This window comes from Chrysemys picta, chromosome 1 (genome assembly GCF_011386835.1).
Source record: "Chrysemys picta bellii isolate R12L10 chromosome 1, ASM1138683v2, whole genome shotgun sequence".
NCBI lineage: Eukaryota > Metazoa > Chordata > Testudines > Emydidae > Chrysemys > Chrysemys picta.
Window position 1 is genome coordinate 44,887,015 of NC_088791.1, and position 18,265 is coordinate 44,905,279.

At 39.7% G+C, this 18,265-nt stretch overlaps 1 protein-coding gene across 5 annotated transcripts in view; it reads right to left on the reverse strand.

Moving 5' to 3' along the window:
- The window catches only part of CPED1 (cadherin like and PC-esterase domain containing 1), a 204,872-nt gene that overhangs the window by 62,129 nt on the left and 124,478 nt on the right, over positions 1-18,265 (reverse strand). The gene's annotated exons all lie outside the window — the stretch shown is intronic.

An 18,265-nucleotide genomic window follows, 5' to 3' on the forward strand; every position in this document is an offset into this window, starting at 1 on the left:
GGAAAAGAGCCATTAGATAAGAAATGTTGTCTAGTTCATCTCCCTACCACTTCAGGGTTGCTCCCTGCAGCAGTGTTCTTAACCTGGGGACCATGACCACCCACCCTATCCTTCCGATGTTGCTAAATGGCTAGATTCAGCTAGGTTAGTACTTGGGGGGGGGGGGGGGAAGGTTAGGATCATCCTGGTACAGACAAGGAGGTCCCAGTATGGAAAAGGTTGGAAACTGCTGCCCTATTATATATTTTCTAGTACATTTCCTACTCTAGTTTAGAATACTATATTGAACAAGATAGCTAGTATGTATATCATCTCCCTCTATTGGATAGAATCAGAACTGCTGCCAACAGCTAATGAGAGTTTCCTTTAGCTTAAAGTCTAGGAGTCTGTATTCTTGGAGGAGGATCTAGGTTCTGCATAGGTTTTTACTGTGAAGTTACAAGTAGCTTTGATATGTAGCAGTGATAGTCATGAAGTTCTAAGTGGCCACAGATTTCTTACACTGCGATAAGAGAATACTGCAGTAACTAACTGCTGACAAGGGGTTTCTGCCTAGTCCCCCTCCTCTCCAGCGTTATTGGTGAAAAATTGACATCTACTGCCATGTACACTGAATCCCTTCATCTCTTTAAATCAAATCTCCTAGCTTCTCGAAAGGACTTCACTGGGGCAGCAAGTGCCAAGTTCTGAAACCACACCCACAACAAAACTATACTAAGAGGATTTTTTTCCTTTTGACACACACCTATGCCCTAAGATTCAGAAACATGAAGCAGCAAGGTTGCATGGTCCATTCCCCTTTCCCTTCATAACTCAGGGTCCCCTCACCTCCAGCAAAACTTGATATTTATAGGCTAAGGGAACACATTTGTAACAGCCAAGCCAGGCCAGGCTGGGGCTTTAAAACTCAGAAAGAACCACAGGTGTGTGTGTGTGCAGGGGAGAGAGGGGAAATGACACAGATTTTATTTATTTATTTGTGCCCTTGAATTGTATGTGAAAGTTAATTTGCGGTGTTGTTCACATTACTGTACTACAGTACAATAAAACACACCATAACAGTCACAGGTCAGATCCTATGTTTTAATTGTTTTGGATCAAGCCAGAGTTTGTTTCACGTCTCATTGTATAAACAAGTGACACAAATTTGTGACATTAGGGAAATTTTAAAACTTTAGAAGGCGAAGGACAATCACTTAGAGGCCATGATCTCACAGAGCCCCATGAAGTCTTATCTGAAGTGATTTTCTTTCTTTACTGTTTATTTACATTGAAAATAGCATTCCTAAAAGATAAAATCCTGGACAAAACCCAAATGTTGACCCAAAAAACCCAATAAAATAAAAGAAAAACTGGAAAATTCAACTATATACCCATTTTATTTATTTCAGCTTCTTACTTTTCTCTTTAGTCCTGAGTCTTTTCTCCTTCTTCCACTTTCTGTCCCCAAACCAAATTTCATGTGAAAAAAAATTACTAAGGGCTTCAAACTACACCATTAAAGTCAGTGGGAGTTTTGACATTGACATCTGTGGAAAAAGGATCAGGTTTTAAGTGTGTTGAACCACTTAGGACCTTATCTTTCTGATTCAGATATATTCCGTACCCTACAAATCATCTTATGTGTCTCATGGAATTTATATTGTGCATGGGTATTTTGCCTTCAGATGTTCATAAGCCCCAAGGACATACTGGTATGAGGATGGGGTTTTGATAAGAGATATAACACTCGAGCAAATTCAAATATTTGCATTTCAATGGATAACCCCAAATTCCACTCACAGAGTTTGTGCTGGCTCACAGACCTCCTGCCAGCTCTTAAGCACATGTGTAACTTTACGCACATGAGCAGATTCATTGATTTCAATGGGACTACTGAGATACAAAAGTTACAGAGCGCGCAAATTGGGAAAACTATACAGGGTATAGAGAATATCTTTCTAATCCATTCTCTCGCCATCTTTTTCCTTTGGTAATGAGCAGGGAGTAAGATGTAGCATTGACTATGATGAGGATGAACATATGTGTACAATAAACACCAGGATCAGAGATAAATGTGCTCATGCTTGTTCTTAGGATGCCATCACAGTTCTCTGGCACCTCATCATCACATTTCTTTCTTTTCAGTCTGCTGCAAAGCATAACAAGGAATCCAAACTACTGTCAAAGGTACAAGCAGTAAAAGTTCCATTTCATATTTTTTGTACAGGAAACTGAACATATAACTGAACGGATAACAAATAATATATAGCAGTTTCTCTAAAAAAATCTGTAGCAGAAGCAGTCAAAGACTGTATGAACTTTGAAGCTTAGAAACAGTTAATGATAGAAATAAACAGTGACAATGAAAAACAGAGCTTTGAGATGAAACTGGAAAATTGTAACATTTTAGATTTGTTGCTTTGTTATGGAACTGGATTAGCACTGTAACAAAATGCACTTTTAACAGATGATGCCCTTCCACATTTTTTCATGTAGATTTATATTTTCTTCAAAGACTTATGATTATGCCTTTAAAAATAAAATTAATATCAAATCTCTATGAAATCTGACATTTTTAATCTGTGATTTAATTCTCTTTCTGTTCTTTAGTGAAAGCAGCCACAAAGTACAGAATTCTTCAAGGGGAATGAAAACAATTACAATTTTTCATTCCTTTTTTTCCTAAACCATGTTTTGCCCCAGCAGTGATCTCAGTCATCATTAACTGATACCAGCACAGGACATATTCCATAATCCCTCATTTTGTAGTTGACTGTCTTGCACCAGACCCTGCCAACCTAAATCACAGAGTTGAGAGTTTCTTCCTAAACTTAAGCCTCGATGTAAACAGCCAAACAGACTGACAATCTTCCCAAAGGACGGCAGGTGATGTTGTCACCATTGCCTTTCCCTTCATGTTCATGACACAGGAGGGGGGAGATTTAGTTTATGGCCAGGGCTCCATAAGTGCCCTACTGACAAAGGATGCTATGTTGGCATGCTGCATCCATGGCCAAACTGCCTTCCTGGACTTAAGAGTCCCAGTATGCACAGTGGAGATTGCAGTTACGATGCATTGCCACAGTCTCCTCCACAGAGGGCTCTCTATAAATCAGCACAGATTTGTCCCAGCATGTTCCAGACAACCTTTGGGTCTCATGGTTTACACAATCATCCTTCCCAGAACACTTCAGCTCATCAGACAAAAGGACAGATGGACAGTTTTGGATATTTATGAACATTTCAGAATGCTTATCCAGGCTCAAATGCCAATCCTTTTGAGGTGGATTTATAAATACTACCATGCCCCTTGAGCACCAAGTAGTACACTAAGGGAAAATTGACTAAATTGTTGTGACAAAAACATCCATATCTAGAGACTTGGAAGTATTTTACCACATAGTATAACATAAAATAAAGAGAACAATCATTCATTTATTTTTGAAATCTGTTTTGTTTTTGTTGAACATTCTACATGTAGCTGGAGATTAGCCAAATGGGGATATTTTATAAATTAAAAAATAAGTCAAAATGCTCTCACTTTTCAGAGTGTTTTCCTAGGACACCTTGATTGCTGGATTGATTTAACACTACCTGAGGTAGAACAGAATATGTATAACTACACTCGGGTTGTTATACCAAAAAAGCACTCAAAGAGAAATAAAGGCAGCTTGGATTACTACCCCTTATACATTTGCTTTAAGTGTAACTGGAGGCCAATTTCATTTTCAAACTCAAACTTGCTCTGCTGTCAATAAAATTAGCAAATATCTTGATATGATCTATTCAGCGTTTCTGATACATACATGTTAATACATGTTTTTCAAGTAAGGAAACCATAGCACCATTAAAACTAAAAATACCCATCATTTATGTAGTCACATGGGATCACCAGGGTCTGTTTTTTCCCCCCTTTAGTTTTTAATAGCAGATTTTTATGACTTCAGTTCTACCTGATTGCCTCAGAAGAACAGAAACTTTTACACACTCTGGATTTGTTCAGCATACTAGAGCTTCATTTAGAGTTAACATGTGACTCAGCTGATGTTGATAGCCATAAATGTGGTCTAAAGTAGATTTCCACATTTATTCTGGAACAGATGTTTTACCCTTTTTGTGTCCCTGGACACTGGCAATTTCCATAGAAATTCAGCTTAGAATGTAATAACAGCTGTGTGTCTAAAACATGTTTTGTGCAACAAGTGTATCTTCCTTTTAGCCAGAACCACCACCCAATATTGCTGAGACAGAAAAAGGATTTTATTTTACCAATTATTGAGGAAAAACTGTTGATCAAGTTCTTTAATTTTACAAAGATTTGACCAGAGATGAAGCAGATGTGTGTTCAATTCTTCCTATTAACAACGGGAACTCATATCATAAAAATGACACTTCATTTGCTAAGAACAGACTAATACTCTGCAAAAATAATGAAGACTTGATGTGCTTGTATATAGCACTTTTAAAACTTATTAAAAAGTAGTATTTTAAGAAAACCATATGGCAATCTTGTTAATTCAATATTACATCCAATATATGATTTATACAAATATTTTCTGGCAAACTGAAATTTCCCACATTTGTACCATAAATTGATTAAATATGGATATTTAATTTTCTGTAACTGTTTTCCTGGGCAAGCATCAGGGCAGCAATATTTACTTTGAGTCAACTTTATTAGCAAGTACAAAACCCCATCTGACAATTTCCCTTCCTTCAATTTCTGTTACAGTGGGGTCCTTTAATTTAAAAGGCTAGAGATAACAGGCTCTTTTGGAAGGATTAAGATAATTGGTCTTGATTTTCTAATTCCTTTTATGTAAATCACAACATTGTTCATTTATTGCCTTCTCACCAACTTCCTAGTTCTTTAGCTGTCTCGGATGAAGCCTTTATTCTCAAGCGTGGAGCTTGAGATTCTGCCATCAGATCTGTACCAAGTATTCGTGGTAAATTCAGTGACTGATGGTATGATGATTGCTTTTTCATGTGTCCCTCAAATTCTGCCATCTTTCAAAATGTTTTCATCTGAAAGTCTTTTCATGACTTTGTCCACATTTATGACTATTGAACAAGAAAGTGGAAACTGCCAATATGCCAACGTTCTTTGTCGCTAGCATCTTCCCAAACCAGACTCAGATCCGATTTATGTTGCATACTTTGCCTCCTGAGATGCTTCACCAACAAAGAGCTATTGAGGGCAATTGTAATTTAAAACCTTCTTAACCTTTACCTACAAAGCAGCAAGTTTGCAGAGATTTCTTTTTGTACGAGTCTCACACTGAAATCTGTCACTCTGGTTCACTGTTGTAAAACTAATCAGGAAGGATGTAAGTTCCTAGACTCAGACAAGTTTTTGTGTGTCCACTGAAAGGTCAGAGATAACAAGGCCACAGCTCATCTAAATCAGCAAAGCTCCATTGAGTTCAATTCCAATTTACACCAGCTGAGGATGGGGCTCAATTGTTTGCAAAAGAAAGTGAGCTAAGGGAAGCCATGTACTCTACTACCCATGAAAGTGTAAAGAACAATGAGATATGAAAAGCAAATAATATGGATGTTCTTTGTAAAATGTCTACTTCTAATCTGTTCTCTTTCTTCTCATAGATCTTCCATTGCTTCACTGACTGATCTAATTAACCTTTCAAAGAAAAGGCAATAAAACACAAAGCTAAAACCTTGGATTCACCCCCAGATATGTCATTATAAGAATAGTTTAACAGCAATACACTAGAGATGACAATAAGATATACGTGGGTTTCCATAAGATTATAATCTTCCAATAATTATTGGAAATATACATTAATTACCTGCAATAGCATAATTATGTTTCTACCTTAGACTTCTGTACAAATAGATTATTTATCAAACATTCATTTGATAAAAATAGGGCCTAAGAGTTAATCCTAAAACACATTATTCAGCGACAAACCTAGAAGATTTACCTGATCTTTGCCACATCTTTTAGAAGTGACATCCTAACATCCAGGATTCTCCATGTAGTAACATGACTTGAGATTAGTTGTTGGTACACGTTGGAGTTTCAGGAGAACAGCAATTACAAGAGTCTGATAATTAAAACTGAGAATGGCAGTCACCATTACTAAGGTCAACAATGCTATATATTGTAAAGAAACAGTGAAGAAAATTATTCTATGATTGAAAGCCATAACAAGAGGTTGTGGCTGAACAACATTTCAAGATCAAAATATATAAGTAAATACAAAGAAAATAAGGCAGAAGTATTGATCAATTGTGCAAAATTATAAAAATACTGGGAAAATACACAAAAACTGTGGGTGAATTGTTGGAAACTAATGAAAATTTTCCTCTGGATTCAGGTCTAAGGATGGTTCTCTAGGGTCTCTCTCTTTCTATTTCTCTTCAAAACCACACATTTTTGCATTTTTTCCTTGTGCAATATTATATAATGCTCAGCAATGGAAATCTAACAAAGTACCTACATTATTTGAATGGATTTCAGAAATTGTACTGGTGCAAACAATGAAGAAGTTTATACACTGAGCAATAACAAGGCTTAAAAAAATTAAATCCTTGACTAGCTACAAGGGTAGTAAACATTTTGTTTCATTCTACTTCCTGTTCTGTCTTAGTCTGATGCAGAAGAAATCATTTTTTTAAAGTATGGATTAAAATATGATCATATTTAATCTCATTAGGAAGCTACTAGGTATTAGAACTCCACTCAGTCAGATTCTCTAGCGTAGATCTTCTGAAAGACAAGTACAGTATCGCGTAAGTTACATGAATCTTTGTGCTCAATGGCACTCCCACAAAAGTTTCAGAGTGATCCATGCGGATCCTTAACAGGACAAAATTGGAACCTAAGCTTTGTTTTACTTCTGAAGCATCATTTGGGATCAAACACAGTATAATTTTGAATGAGAGGGTAGAATAAGTTTACAGGAAAAAAACAGGCACAGTAGAAAACTGCAAGAGTTCTGTGTGGCTCGAAAGGTTGTGTCTCTCCCCAGCAGAAGTTGGCCCAATAAAAGATATAACTGCAGCCATCTTGTCTCTCTATTACATGTTATGATAGAAAAGTAATCATCTTCTTAGTGAAGACATTCTTGGTTCTCAGATAAACATATATTGCATTAAAATGCTAGGCAGACCTGTGCACTGTAAGACATACAAAGAGCAACTTCTACTAAGGCAAGTTTAGCACAGCCCATATCCTGGTCAAGGAGAAGTTCCATTATGGCTCAGCTGGTTACACTGCTGCCTTACAGATCACAAGGGTCCTAGTTCAAAACTCAGCTGCTGTAAGGTGAAGGACATGCATATAGCAAGTCCAGCCACCAGATGAGGTCTCCACTAATTAGTTACATCTGGTCACCAGCAGACACAACATGCATTATTGTAACATTTAGCAAAGTGATAATGTTACGATCAGCTGGAAACCTCTGAAGACAGACAAAGTTTTGCCAGATGTAGTGGAAGTCAGCAGTGCTATTTGCTTAATCACATACATATGTGGTACAAAGATACAAAAGAAGCTAGGAGACTTGTAAAACTGCATTCACAGGGATAGCAGGAAGGTAAAGCGGTGATGTGTTTGACCTCATCCATTGTGGTCAGTTAAGTAATAGTGAATTCAAGGACAAGTTTTAGTTTCATGTGCCTATATAGCAATGAAGCATTTTGAGATGGAAAAGTAAAACAAAGGGACTGATTCTGCCCTAAGATGTGCACACTTCACCAAAGAATGGAATAATCCATGCATCAGAGGAGACCTCAGCAGCCTCTGCACTAAACTGTAGTTTCACCAGAATATTTCTGGCCTCTACAAAGTGAGTAAATGTTTGGTTAATGTGTTACAAGTCAAAGATCCCCAAATGAGGTGTGCTTAGGCCAGAACAAGAAGAGGTTATTCTTGTATTCCATTTTAAATCTAGAATTTCAGAAATATCTTTCTCCAGTGTCAGCTATGCCAAACTTCTGCTGGAATAAACAATGCACAAGAAGCTTCTTGGGAGCCCAGTTTTGAAGTCTTTGCTCAGATAAAATTACCAATGAATAGAAACTAGCAGTCTTTAAATCATGATTTGACGACTTCAGTAACTCAGCCAGAGGTTATGGGTCTATTACAGGAGTGGGTGGGTAAGGTTCTCTGGCCTGCAATGTGTAGGAGGTCAAACTAGATAATCACAATGGTCCTTTCTGACCTTAAAGTCTATGAATCTAAATTTTGCTTGATTAGGAAGTTAGGAATCTAAAAAGCACAGGGAATAGGGATCTGTCTGCATATAACTGCACCCATCATCCAGCTAAATCAGAGATCCAAAGGCAAAATCCAGTGCTTTTGGATAATCATGTGGATTCGTGACTCACTCTCTATTTAGAGGACTTGGCAACCATGAACTAGTAACTGAATTAGCAATTAAGCGACAAATAATTTTGTTGTAGGTGACATGCATCCATGATCACCTGAAGATTATCAACCAACAGGAACATCACAAGTCTGTAGGGGGAATTACCAGAATTCCTGTAGAAAAGGCCCACTACCCACGAAGTGTAGTAGCATATTTAGGTGAACCAGGCTTGAATAAGCCACTGCCATTTACCTGGTGGTGAGGCCACTTGCTGGACTGCAGAGTAAATCCATGGCTCTTCTTCCCACCCATCCTATCAGCGAAGCACTTGGCACAAAGCAAGAAGTCACTGCTGCTTTCCTCATGAGAGGAAAGGGGAAGATGAAGAGCGAATGAGCTTCTTGAAGCACAGCGAGAGGAAAGCTGGGGAGTAGAGGGGTTGAGAAACACCTTGCGGGGGGTCAATCAGAGAACAGAGGTGCTGAGATGCCACTGCTCTGGAAGAAGAGAGCAAAGGGGCCATGGAGTTACTGCTCCCTTCACTGCAGGGAAGTTTTTATTTGGCAGTTTAAGTTTTCGGATTAATTCAAACCAAAAACACAATGCAAAACAGAAAGTGTACGTCTAGACTGCAAAAAAACCGCCCACGGCAGCGAGTCTCTGAGCCCGGGTCAACTGACTCAGGCTTGCGGGGCACAAACTCCAGGGTTAAAAATAGAATTTAGATGTCCCCCCTCAGGCTGGAACTCCGGGTTCTGAAATCTGGTGGGTGCGGGTGGGTCTCAGAGCCCGGTCTCCAGCCTGACAGGGAGCATCTACACTGCTATTTTTAGCTCCACAGTGCAAGTCCCACCAGCCCACATCAGTTAACCTGGGCTCAGACTCACTGTCGTGGGTTTTATTTTTGCAGTGTCGCTGTACCCAAAGGCTCCAAACCAACCCCCCAATAAAAGATTCCTTGAGCCTCTGTGAACCAAAAGCACTGAGGACAAAATTTTCAAACCAAGGAGCCTAAAGTTGGGCACTTAGACAAGTGGCCTAATTTGAAGCGGTACTGAGGTTCCATAGACATTGATCGCTGAATCCTGTAGTACAGATTCAAGGGAAGATTATACTGGGTGACTTTTCCTTGTCAGGTCTGATTGATAGGATTCAATTTCTATAGAAACCAACGTATTACTGAGCCCCTCTTCGGAGAATTTATACAATAATCCATCAAGTGACATTTTGCAAACAGCTTGCTGAAAATCCAGATATTTTAAATGTATAAATTAAAAATAATTATACCTCATTAAATAGCCAAACTAGGGACAGTACCAAAAACATTAATAAAAACAGCGAAGATCTATTAAATTTACTAGTACTCCTAAAGAAAACCAACAAAACAAAACAAAAAAGTGATTAATCTTGCTTCATTCATTTTGTAGTTGAGTTAGTTTCACATAGGGATTCCAAAGTTACTGGACAAATTCTATTCATTAAGGGAGTAGCTTTCTGTCTTTCAGAAAAGGAATGATTGATTCAGAACAGGCTCAGCCCTTAGTGGATTTTTCTGACTGTCTTTTATCATTCAAGGTCAGGTGCGTTCCACTGCCCTCGAACCTTTTCTTGGAAGCTGCCCTGCATGCCTGAACTGCTATGTAATATGTTAAAAGTCAGTTATACTTAAGTACATGAGCAGTAGACTCAAATTCTAAGAAATACATTTTTACCTAAATCTTATAAATAATACTTCTGCCCAGATCGGGGACAGGCTAATGTTACAGACACAGTGAAATTAATTACAACAGCTTTCCAGTGAAAGAATTATTTCTTGATGAAATAATTAGGCTTTGGGTTACACATTGTAAAATCATCACAGAATAACAATAATGAATTATATTTCTTTGGCACCCATCCAGTAAAGTTTCAAGATGCCTTGCAAAACACACAAGACCACAATCTGTGCTCATTTACAACAGACTGCACTTCAGTTACTTCAGTGGCATTACTCCAGATTGGCACCCATGTTATAAATACAAGTTTGGTCCTCACAACAGAAAATATAGAACAGCTTGAGAAAAAAGAACTGGTTCAGAGGCATTAACATAAAACATACAAACCAAATAGAACACACACCACACAAAATAATAGTTAAAAAAATAAAATAAAAGACACACAGCTATGCCAAGCTCCTTCTAAGCTGCCATCCTGTGACTAGTGTTTCCCTGATCCCCAAACCCAAATGCGGCATGGAATGTGCTGTCCGTACCATGGTTGGAATTTTCAAAGCTTCAGGTCTGAGAGCCTGAATTTGTATTTGCGCACTTTGGCACACATGCAGATTTTCTAATGCTCTACTGGGCTTTGAAAATCCAACATGACAAGTGCCCAGGAGTTGTGTGGCCCAAAATTGAGCACCCAGGTGAAATCAAAGCCAGAAAAAGGGTTTGAAGACTGATTTGAGTTCTGCAAGACGAGCGCCCTGATGTTTTATTATCACTGTTCAGAAAGGGAACTTGTTTCCATTAGCCCTGCTGTGCTACATCGCACAGTAATGTGTTTGTGAACATTGGCACTTGCACTGTGGCAAATAAAAAATGATGCTTGTCAGTTATTTTGCTGTGTTTTTATTTACAGCTTGAAAGAGTTACATTTTTCCTGAAATTCTTGAGCTTTGCTCCGCCCATGGCCAGGGCCTTTATTCTAATGGTTGAGTTTCACAAATGACCCCACTTCTTTGTTTTGGAAAGGAACACCGCTGTACAAGAGCAAGATCCAATTATCCTATGTTCGTTGTAAGCTGCAGGAAGCTATTGGCAGGTAGGAGCAGAGAAGCGGGGTCTGGTGAGTTGAAAATAGAGGCCCAGACCCAGCAGCAAACAACTGTATGTTTCCTTGCAGGCGAACAGCTGTCAGAAACAGATCAATAGAACAAGCCTCTCCCACCACAACCTACGTCTTGCCAGCCATTTGGGAGCTGCTCTTCAATATGGTTAATGGATGTCTTGCAAACTTGGCCCTAGATCTCCTCAAGAGGCTGATATTATAAGTGGATGGGGAGGGGTAGCGTCACATGAAGGTGTAGAACAATGCTGGGAATTGTCTATTTCTACAAGCTTTCACCATGGTCTCTTTCCCCTTTACAGTGGGACCCCAGTGCGCAGCCTGAGCAGACAGTCTGCCCCTTGGGGAGTTCACCAGAGGCTCAGGTGCAAGGAGGGGGAGCAACTCCTTATGACTGATGTAGCTTCTACACCACTTGTGTGTCTCCATTGTGCAAGGAGAATCTGCACAGCCATGGATTTACAAACTCTGTTCCCAAATCCCTGGCATGCGGTGTACAGATTCAGCCTGCACGGAGCAGGGTTCTCTGATGTGCCAGTTCAGAAGGCAGAAGCTTACTGGTTCAGCAACACAATCTGGCAAAAGAACATCACCCCAGCGCTCTACTCTTTTTGCTGGCTCACCATTAGACACTGGGTCCTACCCTAGGTTCTAGTGCTTATCTTCAAGCTGTTCATGGGATTATCCTGAGTTAACTGAGGGACCACCTTCTCCAGTGTGCATATAACCTCCCATGAAGCTACCTTCCACCTGAGTATGGAATTGTGTGAAGAAGACGGAGCTTTCTCAGTGACTGGCTCATGAATCTCAAACTTACTCTCAGAGAAGCAAAATCTACTGCTTTACCAAAAGGCTTCTAACACCACCTCAGAATAAAGCAAACAAGCAAAGAAAACCAAAGAAACTCCAATCCCAGCTGACTGGAGGCAGGCGAGAGAGAAAAATAGTTCTTTGTTTGCTCCAGGTGTGAATTTGGGCTTTTCCAAACCCCGTCTTGTAGTTCTAAGACTGGGGTTTCTAGCAACCAAAATGGCATTGTCCATTGTGGGATACAGCATGCTTAAATTAACGGGAGGCGAGCAGCCGTAATGAAGGTCATCATTGTGGTAGAGGGAGAAAGCTTAGAATACCAGAAACAAAAGACTGAAATACCAGCACTAGTACACCTGCCCATAGCTGGGATCTGCTGTCTCTCTGTGTGTATATACGCAGCCAACTGTATTTTCCTTCAGTGCTCTACCCCACCTCAAGTGTTTTGATCCCAAAGTTACTGAAATATAAATTCTTCATTTATGTGTTTCTGTCATTTGTTTATGGCATACAGTATATTCTATTATATATATATAATTATGCTGCATATTTACAGCTCTAGTAGAATCATTGACTTATGTTTTATTCTGGTTAATGTTATTCTGGTTACAAAATAAGAAAATCTGAAGTCTGTAGCACAAGCCAGACTTTTACAGCAGTGTCTTGCTAGCAGCTCCATTCTTGCTAGCACTGTGTCTTTCCTATCATCCCGAGAGACAAATCCAGCATTACATGCCTATAAGCAAAACCAACCGTGTAAGACATTACATTTATCCATTAGAGGTTAGCAGAGGGGATATTTTGGTGCTGCCTCACAGTAACAATTTTAAGGTTAAATGAACGAATTAAATTTAATTTTATAAAACTGAAGAGACACTTTAAAAACTTTCCACCTTGGGGCACCAGAGTTGTTGTTGTTTTTAAGAACAGGAGTGTGAATCATCATTCTAGCCATGCTGCACTCTGCTTGTGTTAAAATACTTCAATGATGTTATCATCAGGGATAGTAGTTTTCCATGATGAAAAATACAAAATTCTCAGGTTTAAAAAAAAAAAAAAAAAAAAAAAGCAGCCCACCACATAAAAATCTTCATTTTTCCATGATTAAAATGAAATCTGACAGCCCAACCCCATAAGATTCTCTTTAAAAATGCAAATTCTGCATTTTTCCATGGAAAAATGCACTCTAGTATCTTTGGTTATCATATATTTCTTTACCTTATGGTGCCCAAAAGCTTCCCAGTAAAATGTTCTTTTTAGTATGTATAAGTATTGCTTTATTGGAGATACCTAAAGAAAGAAAGGAAATCCTCATTGCATTAGAACACTTTCAACATGAAGAGTTTAGTTTTTTACAACAGTTTAGGCACACTCTGGACCTTTTAAAAGAATGCTCAGGGTGGGTATAGAGAAAGCACACTTTGTGAAGACAGGCATCAAAAAAAGCATGTTTAAAAGCTGGACAACTGTGAAATTATACTGCACTTAAAAGTGGAGTGGTACTTAAGCAAAACACTTATCCCAAACTTGCTGCAAACTTTGGGCGATGGGAGTTCAGATTCCAAACCAGGATCCAGACCCAATGCTTATGGCTGGCCCAATTAGCATTCCTGTCCATAAAGAAGAACTTGGCCTTCAAGCCTCAGCCATGAGAGAAGAATCTGAATTTTGAATTCTCCAAAGTTTGGGGCTTCAACCAAAACTCTGCATCTCAGTACCCTCCAACTTTTAGATTTGAATTTTAATGTGAGGATTTAAAGCCAGCTTCTGCATTGTGTACAGGAATTCTGTGATTTTTTCTAAATTCAGCAGCAATACCTGGTGACAGTAGTTACTCTTTGCTGCAGAAATATCCTTACATATGCTAGCATAGCAGAATGAATGAACCTGGGGCTTAATATAGACCTCAGTCCTCATCACACAATCATCTACATAATTCCAGGTGCTTTGTTTACAACTAAGCAAGGCTAGTTAACTCATGAACTGTAAACAATACAAGGGTTTGGCAGAGGAAAACTTCAAGAATTTAATTGCAAATAAAAAGGAATAGTGATAAGAGTGGCTAATATTGAAATGAATAGTTGCAGCAAACAGGGTGAGTGAATATGCCATGGAACTGAGGAAAAGAATAAAATTGCCAAAATACCCGCTGTACATTGTGAAATGCATTAGGGCATTTTACCACTCAAAAAGAAAACACTTCAATCAGCGAGTGACTAGATAAAGACCTCACTAAACAACATAGTCCTTACCTTGGTGTGTTCAGCAGAATTATTGTAACGTAATTGAAAGCATTTGATCCAATCCAATTTAGGAAGAAGTTTAAAAGGTTATGCTGTACATGTGTTATGACTGCAAGCTGGATGAAAAATCCATGATTATTTCATTCTGTTCATGAATTGTTTGCATGATTTTTATGAATTTGTTTGCTACTCAAAACAGTGTGAGGAATGTTTCATGCAAACAAATTTCAGTTTATGATTTGCACTCACCATGTTTCCTGCAACTATTCATTTCAATATTGTCAAAGTTCGAGTTATGAGAGTGGTCACCTAAATCTGGCGCTTGTGCGTAAGTGCTTAGTCCTGTCAGCAAAGATGATGGACACATAATTTTGTCTCTCTCAATTTAATTAGTTACCCCAGTACCATATCTCTGCCTGGTGGGTCCTGAGAACACACACACTCATACCCACCACATAATTTACCAAGTGCATTGATTGAAATCATACTTCCCCATTTTCTGTTATCATATCATCATTCCCCCTGGTTGATCTATGTCACAAACACCAATAAGGAGTGGGTCTTCCCAACTCTGCATCTTCCTCATATTTATACTCCTCTTCGGTCTCCCTTATCTCCTTCACCACTCTTTCCTCTCCTATATCTCCACCTTGCCTACCCTTCACTCATAAAACCAATTATATTTCCACAATGAACGTTATACTACAATATCCAACAGAAGCACATTTTTGTTTCATGATTAAATTAATTTCATCCCAAATTACATTTGCCACAAACTTTTACACAAACAAAACTTTAGTCATATCAATCCACCAGTGTTCATGAAAAGCAAAGAAAAACAAGAATGGATATTTCCCTCACCATTTAGATAGTACTAACTAGGGCCTTAGCACATTACAAAATGAAGTGCAATTTTAAAGACTATATCAAAAGTCAAAAGTAAAATTGGTGCAGTGGCGTGGAGAATGAGGCCCAAAAACTTTTAGGACCAGATAGGCCATATTTATGGCTTCCACAAGTCACCAGTGAATCTATGTCTTACCCAAAAATCTTTAAATTAACTTCTGATTTGTCCACCATAAAGGCTATACTTTTTTCAAGATAATTTTTAGGGAAAGTCAGAGAGTCATAGTGAAATGGGGAATTGCCATGGAACTATAATTTAAAAAAAATCAGATGACAATAGTCCCAACCACTGTTTTGCACCCCAAATATTTTCCTGTTGCTATGCAGTAACTAGAATTGTGCTTGTTCTATGATAGCAGCTGACAGATCTGAACATGGATGTAATCATACAAGACCCAGCCTTACTAAATCCTACCTAAAATTCCAATCCTGCAAAGATTTAAGGGTGCATTATTTGTTCATAGCAAGTAGTCCCACTGACTTCAATGGAAATATCCACTATGCGTAAAGTTAAGCACATGCATCAATCTTTGCAGGATCAGGGTCTAACTTCAGATTTTGCAGATGAAGTCTCATCAATTTACAGGGATTAAAAATTTGCTGGGTCCCTGAATTAACATAGTATTGTTGCTGAGCTCCTGTGTTCTATTAGTTCTCCATCCTGCCCAGGATTTAACATGGCAGCTTCCAAGGTTTTCTGGGAAATTGGTTCAGCTGTTACCATCATATCCAACCACTCAGACAGAAACATTCCAAAAGGTCAGTCTGGACATTGTGGAAAAAGCAAGAGCACAAAAAATAAATCTTGCAATTTATGACTTCCATGACAACCATAAACAGATTGCAGTGATACCTGCCCTTGCACCTTGATAATTCCTTCATAGTCAGGTACACAGCAAAACATTGGGGATTTTTTTTCAGTTTTTTCAAAACTATTTATTTAATTTTTATGGAGAATTTGGTATTCATGAAAGGTGCTGGCTGACAGCCTGTGAAGATGGACCTGCACAGTTATCAGGATAGGAGGAGGAGTATGGTGTGGAAAGGGATTCTCAATGAAAGGTTTCAGGAAGAAGACACGAAAGATGGTGTGGATCTTATGTGATTCAGGCAGCTGCACTTGAAAGGTTACCGAGTTAAGTTGTTCCGTGATGGCAAACAGCCCTAAGTACTTGTGGTGCAGCTTCATGGATGGATTGGTGGATCGCAGGTGTTGGGCAGACAGCCCAAACCTTATCCCCTACTGTGAGGATGAGTTCAGCGGATGGTGTCAGTCACTGTTGTGCTTGGATGCTGTCTTAGCCTCTTCTTCTAACTGGAGTCTGAATTCTTGATGTACTTGGTGGATATGTGCAGCGAGGTCAGCAATAGTGGGCACTGTTGAGTCAAAGAGGATTGAGGATGATACTGATGGCGGAACCCATAATTCACAAAAAAGGGGTCTGCTGGGTTGCAGTGTCTGTGGAGTTGTAGGCAAAGTCAGTGTGGGAAAAGTGTGCCAGACAATCTCCTGGTGGTAATTTAGGAAGCAGCGTAGGTATTGTTACAGGAATTGAGTGGCTCTCTCTACCTGACCGTTGGTACTAGGATGGTAAGTGGGTGTAGTATGAAGTTTGGCCAAGGAGCCCAGAAATTCCTGCCAAATATAGGAAACAACCTGGGACCCCAGGTCAGATACTATGCTTGTGGGCAACACATAAGGCGAAAGATGCTGTCTTCTAACAAACAGGCTGTCTCTTCAGTGATAGAGAGGCCAGAACACTGTATAATATGTGTCATCTTCATCAGGAGATCACCTATCCCTAGAATTGTGGTGTACCTTTGGGAGGACAATAGCTCCACAATAAAGTCTATTGAGATGATGCCCCAAGGCTGAGGTGAAGTGGGCCAGGGCAGAAGGAGACCAAGTGGTTTTACATGGGGGGATTTGCTCGGGGCACAGAGATCACAGGTCTGAATGCAAGTTGCTACCAAAGCAGAGAGGGCCAGCCACCAGAAACTCCGACACCAGAGCCTCTGTCTGAATTGACCAATGTGACCCAGCAGAGGAGTATTGTAGCAAATTCGTAGGACTTGCAGCCTGGGTCTGCCATTGGGTACATAGATGTGCCACTTATGATCCAGAATTCCATCAGGAAGGGCAAAAGTTGAGGCAGTCTGGCCATTGGCATAGTCTAGGGCTTGGAGGATCTGAATTGTGAAGGAATTGTTGGGCAGGAGGGAACATATGAAGAGTAGCGGGTCAAGAACAGTGGTAGTCATGATGAAATTTGGCAGTTTGACTATTGTGGATGGAGCCTCTTGGTCAGGTCCACAATACTCCCACTTCTAGGAAAATGTATCTGCCTTCCCATTCCCGGTCCCAGGGTGGTAGGTCACCACAAAGTCAAACTGTGTAAAGAAGAGGAACTAGCGTGCCTGTTGCTGATTTAGGTGCTGAGTTGTCTTCAGCTATTTCAGGTTCTTGTGGTCGGTGAGGACATGGACTGGAAACCTGGCACCCTCCTGCAGATACCACCATTCCTCAAAGGCTGTTTTGATGGCCAGAAGCTCTTTACTGAGAATGTCACAGTTTTGCTCCTCTGGGTGAGCGTGCATGAGTAAACAGCACAAGGGTGAAGCTGACCATCAGAGGCTGCCTTTTGGGATAGGACTGCTCCCAGCGTGAAGTTTGAGGCACCCGCTTCTCTCATAAATGGCTGGCCTGAGTTGGGTTGAACCAAAATGGAGGCTGTGATCAATTTCTTCTTTAGGCACTCAAAATCCATTTGTGCCTCTGAGGACCAAGAAAAATGGGCTCTCTTCTGCAGGAGGGCTGTGAATGGGGCATCCACCCCGGAGAAACCCTTGATGGACCGTTTATAGAAATAGGTGAAGCCCAAAAAGCATTGCACTCCACAGATGTCTGTGGTGATGGCTGTCTCTTTGTGTGTGTCCATTGCCAGTCCTTCAGGGGAGATGATGTAACCAGAAACTCTGTGTCCCAGTCAAACTGGCATTTCTCTGGCTTGGCATACAGGCAGCGTTGGTGAAACCATTCTAAAACATTCCATACATGCTGGTCATGCTGTGCTTGGTCACTTGAAAAAATAAGGATTTCATCAAGATAGATAATAATGAAGCGATCCAGCATGTCCCTAAATAGGTCATTGATAAAATGCT